Raw genomic sequence first — 13,581 nt, 5'->3', positions numbered from 1 at the left:
GGTTAGGAGGATGCCCCTAAAATCCAGACCAGGCCCTTTTGAACTGGTAACACTTTTAAGGGGAACCTCACCCCCGAAAAATGAGGGAAAAAAGCATGAGGCCCCGCCTAATTTCCTACCAGACCATTGATCCAAGCATAGGACTTGCAGAGCAGGAAAGCAAATGAGCACCCCCCCTCAATGCGGCTTACTAGGCCACATGCCCTCCACATGGGGACAGTGTCCCCATGCTGTTGGGGGCAAGGGCCTCTTCCCCACAGCCCGCCGCTAGCTTCATCCAGGGGCGGACTGACAACTCATGGGGCCCCCGGACAATAGTGGATCATGGGGCCCCTGTGTCCTTGCCCAAACTCAAAACTGCCTATGAAAAAGGTACCAGGGGCATCTCATGGGGCCCCCTACTGACCCTGGGCCCTCGGACAGTGCCCGAGTTTCCAAATGGTCAGTCCGCCCCTGGCTTCACCCAATTGTGTACATCTGATCTGCAAATATCAAATTGAGGCGAGTGCTCGGCAGGTGTGGACGGGTCGGTAGGCTTCTTTTGTTATTTCATTAAGTCGGCATCAGCGTGACAATGCTGAATGCCGTGATTGACTATGGCTTACAACAATGGAACCATATTATTATTTTTTTTTAATAAAAGACTTGTTAAAGACTGTTGTTTTGTTTTTTGTTCAATAAGGGATTTCTTAAAAAATTTGGCATGTTTATTTTTTCCAAATTTAACTCTTTAGTAAATGGGTAGGGGTACTCATTCACAATGGGGCAGCATCAGGGTGCCCCCTTATTTAAAGGGTTACCCTGATGCTAATGAGACCCCTGCCCGTAGACCCCCACAACCAATGGGCAAGGGTTATGAGGAAGAGGCCTTTGTCCCCATCGGCATAGGGACATCATCCTCATGCCAAGGGTGCATGGCCTGGTAAGTAAGGGGGGGGGCTCATTTGTCCCCCCTTTACTGGTCTGCCAGGACTCTGTTCGTATCAAGGGTCTGGTAGGAACTTAGGGGGGACCCTGCGCTTTCCCCCCCATTTTTTGGGGGTGGGGTTCCCCTTAAAAGTCCTACCAGGCCTAAACGGTCTGGTAGGACTTTTAGGGGGAGCCCCATCCACCCCCCCATTTTTGGGAGGCAGGGTTCTCTTTTAAAGTCCTGAAGGGCTTGGTATGGCTTTTTGGGGGAAACCCACGCACTTTAAAAAAAAAAAAATACTTTGAGGTCCCTCCTAACCTTCCTACCAGATCTAAAGGATTTGGTATGGATAGGGGGGGATCCCACACTGTTTCCTTTTTTTTTTACGTCCGTCTTGCTGAAGCAGGTTCTATACATTGTACAAATGTGCAACTTTGCAGGTAGTTTAAGGGGAACCCTCCAAGCATGATATTTAAAAGAATTTTTCATTTTCTTTTTTTACTTTAAGCAATGAAAAATGACTGCCCCTTTAAAAATAGTACTTTTTTGAATTGTTTGTTTCACTGTCCCTCAAGGCAGTACCCAAGTCCCCATATCCCTCTTCCAATGACAAGCGATCACAAATGTAAACACAGAAGAGTCATAGTTGGGTTTTTCTCTCTCCTTTCCTCACACCAATACCAAGTGTGAGGAAAGGAGAGAGAATCGGTTTCTTATCTGTGAGTGTGCTCATCAGTGCCCTATCTGTGCTTGTAAGTGCCCATCTGTGCATACAAGTGCCCATCTGTGCTCATCAGTGCCCATCTGTGCACATCAGTGCCCGTCCGCGCTAATCCGTGCCCATCTGCGCTAATCAGTGCCCATATGTGCACATCAGTGCTCGTCAGTGCCCATCTATGCTCATCAGTGCCCACCTGTACATATCAGTGCTCATTGGTGCCCATCTGTGCATATCAGTGCTCATCGGTGCCCATCTGTGCTTATCAGTGCTCATTTGTGCTTATCAGTGCCCATCTGCGCTAATCAGTGCCCATCTGTGCATATCAGTGCCCATCTGTGCATATCAGTGCTCATCGGTGCCCATCTGTGCCCATCCATGGAGAAGTCACGTGTTATCGTGATGCAACATGTCAGACTAGAGCGTGGTGACAAAATTACGCACGGACGGCAGCCATCTTTGGACTCCCTATGCAAGCACCCTGACTGTGGGTTATACAGCTTGGTGGGTCTATGACCCTATTGTAATGTGTTAGTAGGTCTTTGGCATTTGTGTATGGTATAATAAACTTTACTCTTTTACACTATGGTGGCTTTTTCTCTGATTCCCTGTTTATGACCTATTGGTAGAGTGGAGGAGTTTTGTAAAGGTGCTTTACCATTGTAATGGTTGATTAACCGTGGGCTGTGTGGAAGCTGATCCTGTGTCCATCCAAAGAGTGAGATTCATCCCGCCTGGGACTAACTGGTGATTTGTTATGCCTTATGACTCCTTGAGGGTCAAAGAATGGAGGTAAGCGTGCACACTAGATGGTGACAGATGGTCTCATGCACTTGAGCGCATATTTAATTTCTTGGTCGAAGATTGATTCATCACAGTTATACATTTGGGACTTTGTGCTATATGATTTATGAATATTTTTCATTTATGATCACATGTATTTACATTTGGTTAATATTTGTTTCACTTATATTACCTATCACTTATATTTAGTCACATTCTTAATGGCATGTTTTTGGGCTACACATTAGGTGCACCACGGTACACTTATATTATTATTATTATACAGTATTTATAAAGCGCCAACAGTTCACTCAGCGCTGTACATTACAAAGGAGACAAAACATGCGACAGTACAGTAACAATACAATGCGATACACGAGGGGTTCGAGGGCCCTGTTCTTTCGAGCTTACAATCTAGGAGGGAGGGGATAGTGGTACAGGAGGAGATATCTGTGGGGGTTGGAGTGGTAGGAAGAGTGGAGGAGGTCGGCAATTAGCAGGGGGTGGGGTAGGCTTCCCTGAAGAGGTGGGTTTTCAGGGTACGCCTAAAGGAGAGTAGGTGATAGCCTGATGGGTTGGGGCAGGGAGTTCCAGAGGATGGGTGACACCCTGGAGAAATCCTGGAGGCGGGCATGGGAGGAAGAGACCAGGGAACTAGAGAGAAGGATGTCTTGTGAGGAGCGGAGTGTGCGTGTTGGGTGGTACTTGGCTATTAGGTCGGTGTTGTAATTTGGGGCACTATGGTGGACAGCTTTGTACGTCAGTGTTAGGATTTTGAATTTGATCCGTTGCGCAATCGGAAGCCAGTGGAGGGATTGCCAGAGGGGTTGGCGGAAACGGAGCAGTTGGTAAGGTGAATGAGTCTGACTGCCGTATTCAGGATCGACTGAAGCGGGGATAGCCTGTGGCGAGGCAGGCCAGTGAGGAGGGAGTTGCAGTAATCGAGTCGTGATATGATGAGGGAGTGGATGAGCTGTTTAGTGGTTTCTGGGGTTAGGAAAGTGCGGATTTTGGAGATGTTGCAGAGGTGGAGTCTGCATGAGTTTGTTAATGATTGGATTTGGGGCTGGAAGGATAGGTTGGAGTCCAGAATGACACCAAGTACTCTGGCCTGCGGGGAGGGCCTGATAGTGGCATTGTTGGACGTGATGGAGAAGTCAATGAGGGGTGGTGTGCGGGCTGGGGGGAAGACTAGGAGCTCGGTTTTGGAGAGGTTCAGTTTAAGGAAGTGGAGCGACATCCAGTCTGATATGTCGTTTAGTAGATTTGTGATTTGGGCGGAGACTGAGGGGGTGAGGCGAGGGGTCGAGAGATAGATTTGTGTGTCGTCGGCATAGAGGTGATAGTTGAAGCCGTGAGAGTGTATGAGTTGGCCAAGGGAGGAGGTGTAGATGGAGAAGAGAAGGGGCCTGAGGACGGAGCCTTGAGGGACCCCAACAGAGAGGGGGAGTGAGGGGGAGGTGGTAGCGTTATAGGTAGCACTGAAAGAGCGTTGTGATAGGTAGGATGAGAGCCAGGAGAGAGCGGAATCTCTGAGGCAGAGGGAGTGTAGTTTTTTGAGGAGAAGGGGGTGGTCGACTGTGTCGAAGGCCCCAGAGAGGTCAAGGAGTAGGAGCACTGAATAGTGGCCATTAGCTTTGGCGGTTAGAAGGTCATTGGAGAGTTTGAGTAACACAGTTTCTGTGGAGTGTAGGGGACGGAAGCCAGACTGTAGGGTATCGAGGAGGTTGTTGTCATTGAGGTGAGAGCTTAGGCGAGTGTAGATTAAGCGCTCGAGGAGTTTGGATGTGAATGGGAGCAGGGAGATGGGTCTGAGGTGGTTCGGGTCATTGGGGTCCAGGGAGGGCTTTTTAAGTATGGGGGTGATGTGTGCATGCTTCAGAGGGGAGGGGAATGCGCCGGTAGAGAGGGAGAGATTAAAGATGTGGGTGAGGGAGTGTAGGATGGAGGGGGAGAGAGGTTGTAGGAGTTGTGAGGGGATCGGGTCGAGGGGGCAGGTGGTGAGGCGGGCATCAGAGAAGACCTTGGAGACCTCCTTGATGGTAGTAAGGTCGAAGATGTGGAGTGTTGAGGGTGCTTCAGTGTGAGAAATGTTGGGTGGGGTGGAGGTTAGAGTAGTGATGGGGCTGTGGGAGAGGGGTGATGAGGGGGGTAGCTGTGTGAGAGGGGACGGGGTTGGAGGGAGTTTGAGCAGCGATGAAGTCCTTGCGGATTGTATCGAGGGAGAGGGGTGATGAGGGGGTAGTTGTGTGAGAGGGGACGGGTTTGGAGGGAGTATGAGCTGCGGCGATGTCCTTGCAAATTGTGTCAATCTTGTTTTTGAAGTGATTGGCAATCTCAAGGGCGGTAAGTGAGGTGCTGGGTGGAGGTGGGGGCGGAGAGAGTAGAGAGTTAAAAGTGGAGAAGAGTCGGCGAGGATTGGAGGAGAGGGTCTTGATGAGGGTCAGGAAGTAGGCTTGTTTGGCGGCGTGGAAGGAGGAGGTGTAAGTGTGGAAGGCAGATTTATAGCGGGTGAAGGCTTGTTGGGATCTGGTTTTGCGCCATAGTAGCTCCAGGGCACGACTGTGTCGTTTGAGAGTTTTGGTGTGATCAGTCTACCAGGGCTGGAGCGGTCGGGGTCTCATGTTTTGTGTGGTTAAAGGCACTAGTGAGTCAAGGGCTGTTGACAGCGCGTTGTTATAGGCAGTCATAGCCAGGTCAGGGCAGGACAGGGGGAGGATGCTGTCATGGAGTTGATCAGCTGCAGAGTGGAGGGGGGCAGGGTTCAGGTTGCGGAGGTTACGGCTGGTAGTAGTATGACATTGAGGGGTAGGCGTTAGAGGACGAGGAGATAGAGAAGGTAATAAGGTTGTGGTCAGAGAGGGAAGGGAGTGTTTGGGAGTGTTTGGGAGTGTTTGTGAGGTTGTGGGGAGCGCAGCGGTTGGAGAAGACAAGGTCCAGGATATTTCTGTCGGAGTGGGTGGTGGATTGTATGCACTGTGCAGGTGCAAAGGAGGAGGTTAAGTGGAGGAGCTGGGATGTGGCCGGGTTGTCAATGTTGACAGGGATGTTGAAATTCCCAAGGATGATGGTGGGTAGCTCTGAGGAGAGAAAGAAGGGTAACCAGGAGGAAAAGTCATCAAGGAAGCGGGATACGGGTCCAGGAGGCCGGTAGATTACGGCAATCTTCAGGGGGTTGGGGAGAATAGTCGGATGCAGTGGGCCTCGAAGGAGGAGAAGGATAGAGAGGGTGAATTGGGAGGACTCAGAAGGTGCTCTGTGGTGACAGGAGCCGACCAACCCCACCACCTTAGCGACCATTGGGTCTGGGTGAGTGGTTCCAGGTGAGACCTCCATAGGAGAGTGCTGCAGGGGAGGTGGAATCAGTGGCCTGGATCCAGGTTTCCGTGATCACTAGGAGGTTAAGGGAGCAGGAAACAAAGAGGTCGTGGATGGCGGTGAGCTATTTATTCATATAATTTATGTATTCACCCATTTAATATCGAGTCCTTTATTTATATTTTTTATGTCTATTATCGCATGGTATTAGCGCTATATTACCTTATCCACTTATGTTTCATCTGTGCATATCAATGCTCATTGGTGCCCATCTGTGCATATCGGTGCTCATCAGTGCCCATCAGCGAGGGTGCATCAGTGCCCATCAGTGAAGGCTCATCAGTATCCACCAGTTTATCACTGCAGCTTATCAGTGCCCATCAATGCTGCCTCATCACTGCAGCTTATCAGTGCCCATCATTTCTGCTTCATTACTGCAGCTTATCGGTGCACATCATTGCTCAACAGTTACCATTAGTGCTACCTAATTACTGCAGCTTATCAGTGTACATCAGTGCCACTTATCTGTACACATCAGTGCTACACTATCAGTGGATCCTCATTAGCACCTATCAGTACCAGCTTATCAGTGCAGCCTCAATGCAGTGCATTAGTGAACATCAGTGCAACCTCATCAGTGCCCATTAGTGCAGCCTCATCACTTCACATCAGCACCCATCAATGCACCCTCATCAGCACCAATCAGTACCCATCCGTGTATCCGCACCAGTGCACCCCCATCAACACCCAGCAGTGCAGCCTCATCAGCACCCAGCAGTACAGCCTCATCAGCACCCAGCAGTGCAGCCTCATCAGCAGCCAACAGTACAGCCTCATCAGCACCCAGCAGTGCAGCCACATCTGTCCCAGTATGTTTTAAAAAATTATTTTCCTGTGAGGAGGCCTACCAAATCTTAACCATGACCGACGAGAGCAGCTGGGAGCTTTCTGAGTCTGATTCTGATTTGGATTATGAGCCTGTTTTAAGCAGTGGGTCTGCTGCAGAATCGGAGGAGGAGGAAAGTGTGCCCACCAAACAAAGGCATTCTGGTGAGGAGCAGGCTACCATATCCACCAGAAATGGAGAATCTCAATAAAGGCCAGGTACTAGTGGGTTGTCACCTCAGCCCCAAAGGGTTAGGACCCATGCCACACTTCCATATGTCCTTCAAAACTCCCTATGGCTTCCCCCTAACTCTGGAACAGATAACATCCCCCCTTTTACTTCCCAACCCGGAGTCCACGTGAACACAGAATATTTTGCCCCCATTGATTTTTTAAATTAAATTTTTACCAATGATTTACTAAATTAAATTGTGGATCTATGCCCAACAATTCATAGCCACCAACCCAGATTCAAGTTATGCCCATCCCTACAAATGGAAGCAGTTAACACTGGAGGAATTTAGAACCTTTTTGGGCCTCACATTTAATATGGGACTCCCAAATAAATAATCAGTTACACTCCTACTGGTCATGTTCAAAACAAGATATCTAATGATCATGCAGTTCCTCCATTACAACAATAACACCCAGTGCCCTCCCCAAAATGACCCAGCATATGATGAATTGTATAAATTTCGACCACTTTTTTTTTCCAAGAAATTTGCTCAATTATTTGTCCTGGACAAAAATATCTGCGTGGATGAGTCGCTTGTCCCCTTCACTGGCAGGCTGAGTTTCAAGTAGTTTATCCCCAGCAAAAGGGCCCAATATGAGGTTAAACTCTATAAATTAAGCAACAGAGCCATGGGGTAAACGTATGGCTTCCTCGTGTACGAAGGAAAGGACACCCAGCTGCATCCCTCTAAAGGCCCAGATTACATTGGGCCAAGTGGAAAAGTAATTTGGGGGCTTGTATTTCCACTCCTTGAAAAGGGTTATCATCTCTATGCTGATAATTTTTATACCAGCTTGTCCCTTTTCCCCAATCTTCACTGAAGGAAAACACTAGCATGTGCCACCGTGAGAGCCAGTAGGAAGGGCTTCTCGCAAAGGCTGGTGAACACAAGACTATGGCAAGGGGAGTCGGGGAGTTTGCGGAATGAAGAGACATTAGCTATGAAGTGGAGGGACAATCGAGACATGCTCCTGAACTGCCCCTAGCCTGTTATTTCTCCACGCCACTGCCTGCTGCCTAACTGACCATACCCCTGCCTGCTCTGGAACTGACCTCGGCCTGTTTAATGACGATGTCTCTGCTTGCCATCTGAACGGTCAACCACGTTTCTGCCTGCCATCTAAACTGACCTTGGCTTGTGCCCAGGTATTACCTGACCGAGGCCCTAAGCCTGATATTTCTGTCTGCTGCTAACTTATTGCCAACATGCCTCTGCCTACTGCATGAACTGACCACACTTCTGCCTGCTAGCCTGCTACCTATACCATGGACCATGTTCCTGCCTACTACCAAGACTGATATTTTGGCTGTGCTGACCATGTCTCTGCTTGGACAACTCCTTTGACTGCTGCTTACCACATCTCTGGCTGCTCTGGCCCTGTGGACAACTGCACTACTAAAACCACAGGTAATCTTTTGATTACCCGTGGTTTTAGTAGTGTATTATGGGGTAGATGTATTTTGGGGTGTAATTCTTGGTGTGTACATGCTATGTGTTAGAAATATGAAAGGCCTTCAAGAATGATAGGTAGTCAAGATATTAGATGTGTAATTTATGTCTCTCGAATACACATGATGGTGCTCTTGCATGTTGGGCCTCTCTATGTGGCCAGGCTGTGGAAAAGTTTCACTCATGTGGTATCACCATACTCAGGAGGAGTATCAATGTATTTTGTGGTGTATTTTGTGGTATTTACAGGTCATGTATTAGAAATATCATTTTTTTTCACATTTTCTGAAAAATTGTGGAAACAAATGACATGTTCAATAGACTCATTATGCCTCAAAACAAAATCATTGGAGTGTTTGCATTTTAAAATTGGGTCAATTTGTGGGTGTTTCCTCCGTCCTGGTGCTCCAGGGCCTTCAAAAAAATGTGATAGGTTGTCAGGAAATTAGATGTGTAATTTTTGCCCCTAGAGCACCTAAAGGTGCTACTTGGATGCTGGGCCTCTGAATATGGCCAGGCTGTGGAAAAGTCTCACACATTTGGTATATTTGAGATAGCAGAATGTATTTGAGGCATGTTGTTTGGTATTTACATGCTATGTATTAGAAATATCTTATAAATGGACAACTTTGTGTTAAAAAAATAAGTTAAGTTTTCATTTTCTTCCCACAAATTCTGAAAACTTTTGGAAAGAAACAACATGTTCAAAAGACTCATGCCTCACGGAATATATGTTGGGGTGTTTGCTTCTCAAAATGGGGTAATTTTGTGGGTAATTTCATTGTTCTGGTGCTTCAGGGCCTTCAAAAGTGTAATAGGTAGTCAAGATATTAGATGTGTAATTTATGTCCATAAAAATCCTGATGGTGCTCCTTGCATGTTGGGGCTTTCTATGTGGTCAGGCTCTGGAAAGTCTCACATATTTGGTATTGTTATATTCATGAGTAGCAGAATTTATTTTGAGGTGTATTTTTGGTACTTACATGCTATGTGTTAAAAATATCTTATAAATGGACAACTTTGTGTAAAAAAAATACATTTTCATTTTCTTTCAACATTTTCTGAAAACGTGTGGAAAAAAATTAAATGTTCAAAAGACTCATTATGCCTCATAAAATATATGTTGGGGTGTTTGCTTCTCAAAATGGGGTCATTTTGTGGGCAATTCCATTGCCCTGGTTCTTCAGGGCCTTCAAAAGTGTAATACTGTAGGAAGTCAAGATATGAGATTTGTCATTTATGTCCCTAGAACACCTGATGGTCCTCCTTGCATGTTGGGCCTCTCTATGTGGCCAGGCTGTGGAAAATTCACACAGATGTGGTGTTGCCATATTCAGGTGGAGTGGAAGAATGTATTTTGGGGTGTATTTTGTTGTGTTTACATGCTATGTGTTAGAAATATCTTATAAATTTACAACTTTGTGTAAAGAAAAATATGTTTTAATTTTCTTTCCACATATTCTGCAAACTTGTGGAAAAAAATGACATGTTCAAAAGACTCATAATGCCTCATAGATTATACGTTAGAGTGTTTGCTTTTGAAAATTGGTCATTTTGTGGGTAATTCCATTGTCCTGGTGCTTCAGGGCCTTCAAAAGTGTAATAGGTAGTTAAGATATTAGATGTATAATTTATGTCCCTAGAACACCTTATGGAGATTTTGCATGTTGGGACTCTCAATGTGGCCAGGCTGTGTAAAAGTCTCACACATGTGGTATTGCCATACTCAGGAGGAATAGCAGAATGTGTTTGGGGTGTAGTTGCAAGTATGCCTGTGCTGTGTGTGAGAAATAACTTGTTAATATGACAATTTTATGGGGAAAAAAATCTTCATTTTCCAAAGAATTGTGGGAGACAATTACAACTAAAAAAACCTCACCAGTCCCCTTACTAAATACTTTGGAATGTCTACTTTCCAAAATGGGGTATTTTGGGGAGTATTTGTACTGTCCTGGCTTGTTAGGGCCTCAAGAAATGAGACTATCAGTACATCAGGTGTGATCAGGTGTTATCAATTTTCAATAATTGGTACCATAGCTTGTAGGCTCTTTAGCTTTCACACAGACCAAATAATATACACTGATTTGTGTTATTTTCCCAAAGGAATGTAGCAGTGGTGATTAATTACCACCAAAAGAAAGATCTATTTGTGTGGAAAAAAATGACAAAACGTTTATATGGTATATTTTATATAGTAATTGTCATTCAAAGTGTGAGAGCACGGTCCCTTCTGGCAAAGAGCCTTGTCCCCTTGAAGACAAGGGCTTCTTCCTCACAGGACTGGCCTGATAGCTGTGTACCGGAGTGGGCTCCCCAGGATACAGTGAAGTCACGAACGAGGAAAGCAACCCCAACACCAGCTTTTGCCACAACAGAATTTTACTTAGATGTGGCAAATAAACACAACCACAAAAGCTGTAAACATACAATAAATTTACATACATCGAGCCCAAAGGCTGAGACCCTTGCACTGCACAGCACGGTGCCTCCTGATGGATGAAGGTAGAAGGTGTAGTAATTTACCTACTGGCGGGCACAACTAAGCTGCCACACCTTACCTGTTATTACCCTAAAATAGCAGGAATCAGTATTTGGGTGTATGGTATGGGCTAGCCTGCAGTGCAGCACAACAGCTTACAATCTTACACAAATCTACAGTATTCCCTCTCCCATAACTGGTCCTGTAGCACGTGCATGAGTATTCCTTTTGAGCAAAACGCCAGTCTGGCTTGAGTTTGTAGGATTTTATCAGCTCTCCAATGTGAAATGTCACTTTAAGTTGTGGAGTCCTTCCAATAATCAGTAACAACACTTGTGGCCTGACACAAACAGAGACCCTAACTAACTAACTATAGGCCTGGACTCAGTCTATAGGCGCCAACACTAAAATGAGGTGTGTGCACGATCTTACCAACCCGGGTCTGCTTTGCATCCGCTGGTGACTCTGAACAGAACAACTGTCTCTCCAACAAGCATGCGGTCTTGCCATATATGTTGCTTAGTTCCTCTGCTCTCATCAGCCTTCCTGGCAGCAATCTCATCAGCATTCCTGGCAGCAATCTCTGGTTACTGAGGGACGCATTCATACCTGGATGTCATCAGATTCTCAGCTCACATGGCCCCTTCATTCAGCATTGTCCCAAAACATGGCTGCAGTCTCCTCTTCCTGTTTACTAAACTCCAACTCTGAGTGCAAAAACCCCACCTCTTCATGAATATACAAATATCTATGCAGTCTGAGCCTGTGTTAGAAAAACAGTGACATCTTGTGGCTAAACCACAGAATGTCAGTCAAAACATTAATTTACTTCCACACAGTGTTCAAACAATGAGAGCTGTTTCCCCATCTCACATGTGCATGAGTAAGGAGTACAAAGTACCCCTTGTTACTCATTTACAACAACAAAAAAAGTACACTGACAATATGAAACCGTTTTTTATTGGAAAAAAAAACTATTGTCTGTTATTGTACATCATCAAGTGATGTAGATTCATGTCAATCACAATGAATGACACCACCAACCAGCTGAAAAAAACCCAAACAAACCAACCTGCAGACCCATTGCAACTGCAAATAATGACTCTGCCCCTTAAATAAATGTAACCAAAAGGCTTATTTGGTCAACGGCATCACCTGGGATCCCTATGACGTCACTGACCAAGTATGGTCATGTTCATATTTGGCGAATGATGCCACTCAGGATACCTTCCTATTTATTTCCATTCTGCTTTCACCTGGGGAGCTGTTTTTGTTGTGGCAAATGTTCATCTGGAGCTGATGGTTCAATGGGTTGGTGTGATTTTTGCTTGGATGTGGATAGCTGGATGATTTGATTTTTGGACACACAACTCTTGACTGAATGAAAAAAAAAGTCTGGTTGTTGTCTGATGTGATTTACCAAACTAAACCTAAACCTCATCCCTTCATGACAATATGTAGTCAATAACATCTCCCGGGATACCTGCCAGCTTGTTTAAAGGTCTACATGCAGTGGATAGTGCTTGCTAATACACCAGAGATTGCCTGCATAGTAAAAACCAAGTACACTGTGAATCTTCCACAACAGGAAGTATTTATTTATTAGAGATATCTTCCTGCCCCAGAAGCAGCAAGATGTTTGGGTTGGTTACCCAACTGAATTTTTTGGTTGGCCCATGAATATTGAACATGATATGTTTGGGTTGGGCTTGGCTATTCATTACTACTCCTGAATTAAAAGCAGGACAGCTGTTCCTCCTGATAGAGTTGTGTACACCTATACAATTATCCTGCTATGGCTCTGAATTGATAACAATGATATTTTACACAAACCAAAGAGAACAAATGCATTGTGTGAGGTTTAAGTGGATTTAGGTAGCTACTAAAAAATGTACTGTCTTGTGAAAGCTTTAAAAATAGTTATATCATAATTCATCTTGTTCTGTCATAATGATTACATTCATTTACATATTCATACAGAAGAAGGCACTTTCAAATGCAGTACATCCAAGTGTTTATTGGTAAAAATAGTTAAAACCACTTACAAAGGATGATAAGGCTCAGACATATAGAATGTCAATGCAGGGCTCCTGTCACTGTTTCCTGGAGCTTACTGTGCAGTCCAGCAGCAGCAGGAGGAGCTCAGGTGCAACTCAAAGATGGAGTGGACTGCCGTGGAACGCAAGTCCCAAAAGTGACGTCAGTGGTGGGTGGTGAAATCCAATGACCACTTTGAAAGCCTGATAGCACCAACGCCCCCCAAATGACCCCTTTTTGGAAAGTAGATACAACAAACGAGATCTGCAAAATACTGACCATGCTTCTTATCAAATTCCTTGGGGTATCTACTTTCCAAAAAAAGGTCATGGGGGGGGGGTGGTGCTATCCTGGCATTTCAGGGCCTCAGAAACTGTGATAGGTAGTCAGGAAGTGTAATGAGGAAATAAAGCCCTTTAAAAGCCTAAAGGTGCTCATTGGATTTTGGGGTCCTGTACTTGGCTAGACTGCCAAAAAGTCTCTTACATGTACTACATACTAGGGAGAAGTAGCAGAATGTATTTTGGGGAGTAATTCCACATATACCCATGGCATGTGTGAGCAATAAATCCTTTAAGTGACAACTTTGTGTAAAAAATTTTTTTGTTTTTATCATTTTCCAAAAACTTGTGGTAAAAAAATAAATTCTTCTATTGCCTCAAAATGCTTCTCAGCAAATAGTTTTGGGTGTCTACTTTCCAAAAAGGGGTCATTTTGTGGAGTGGGGGAATTTCATGCCCAGCATTAGACGTTTATGGCACACATC

This window comes from Staurois parvus, unplaced genomic scaffold (assembly GCF_062004578.1).
Source record: "Staurois parvus isolate SC_StPar_1 unplaced genomic scaffold, SC_StPar_1.0 ptg000087l, whole genome shotgun sequence".
In the NCBI taxonomy this organism is placed as follows: Eukaryota; Metazoa; Chordata; class Amphibia; order Anura; family Ranidae; genus Staurois; species Staurois parvus.
Note: the sequence above shows the minus strand (reverse complement) of the source record.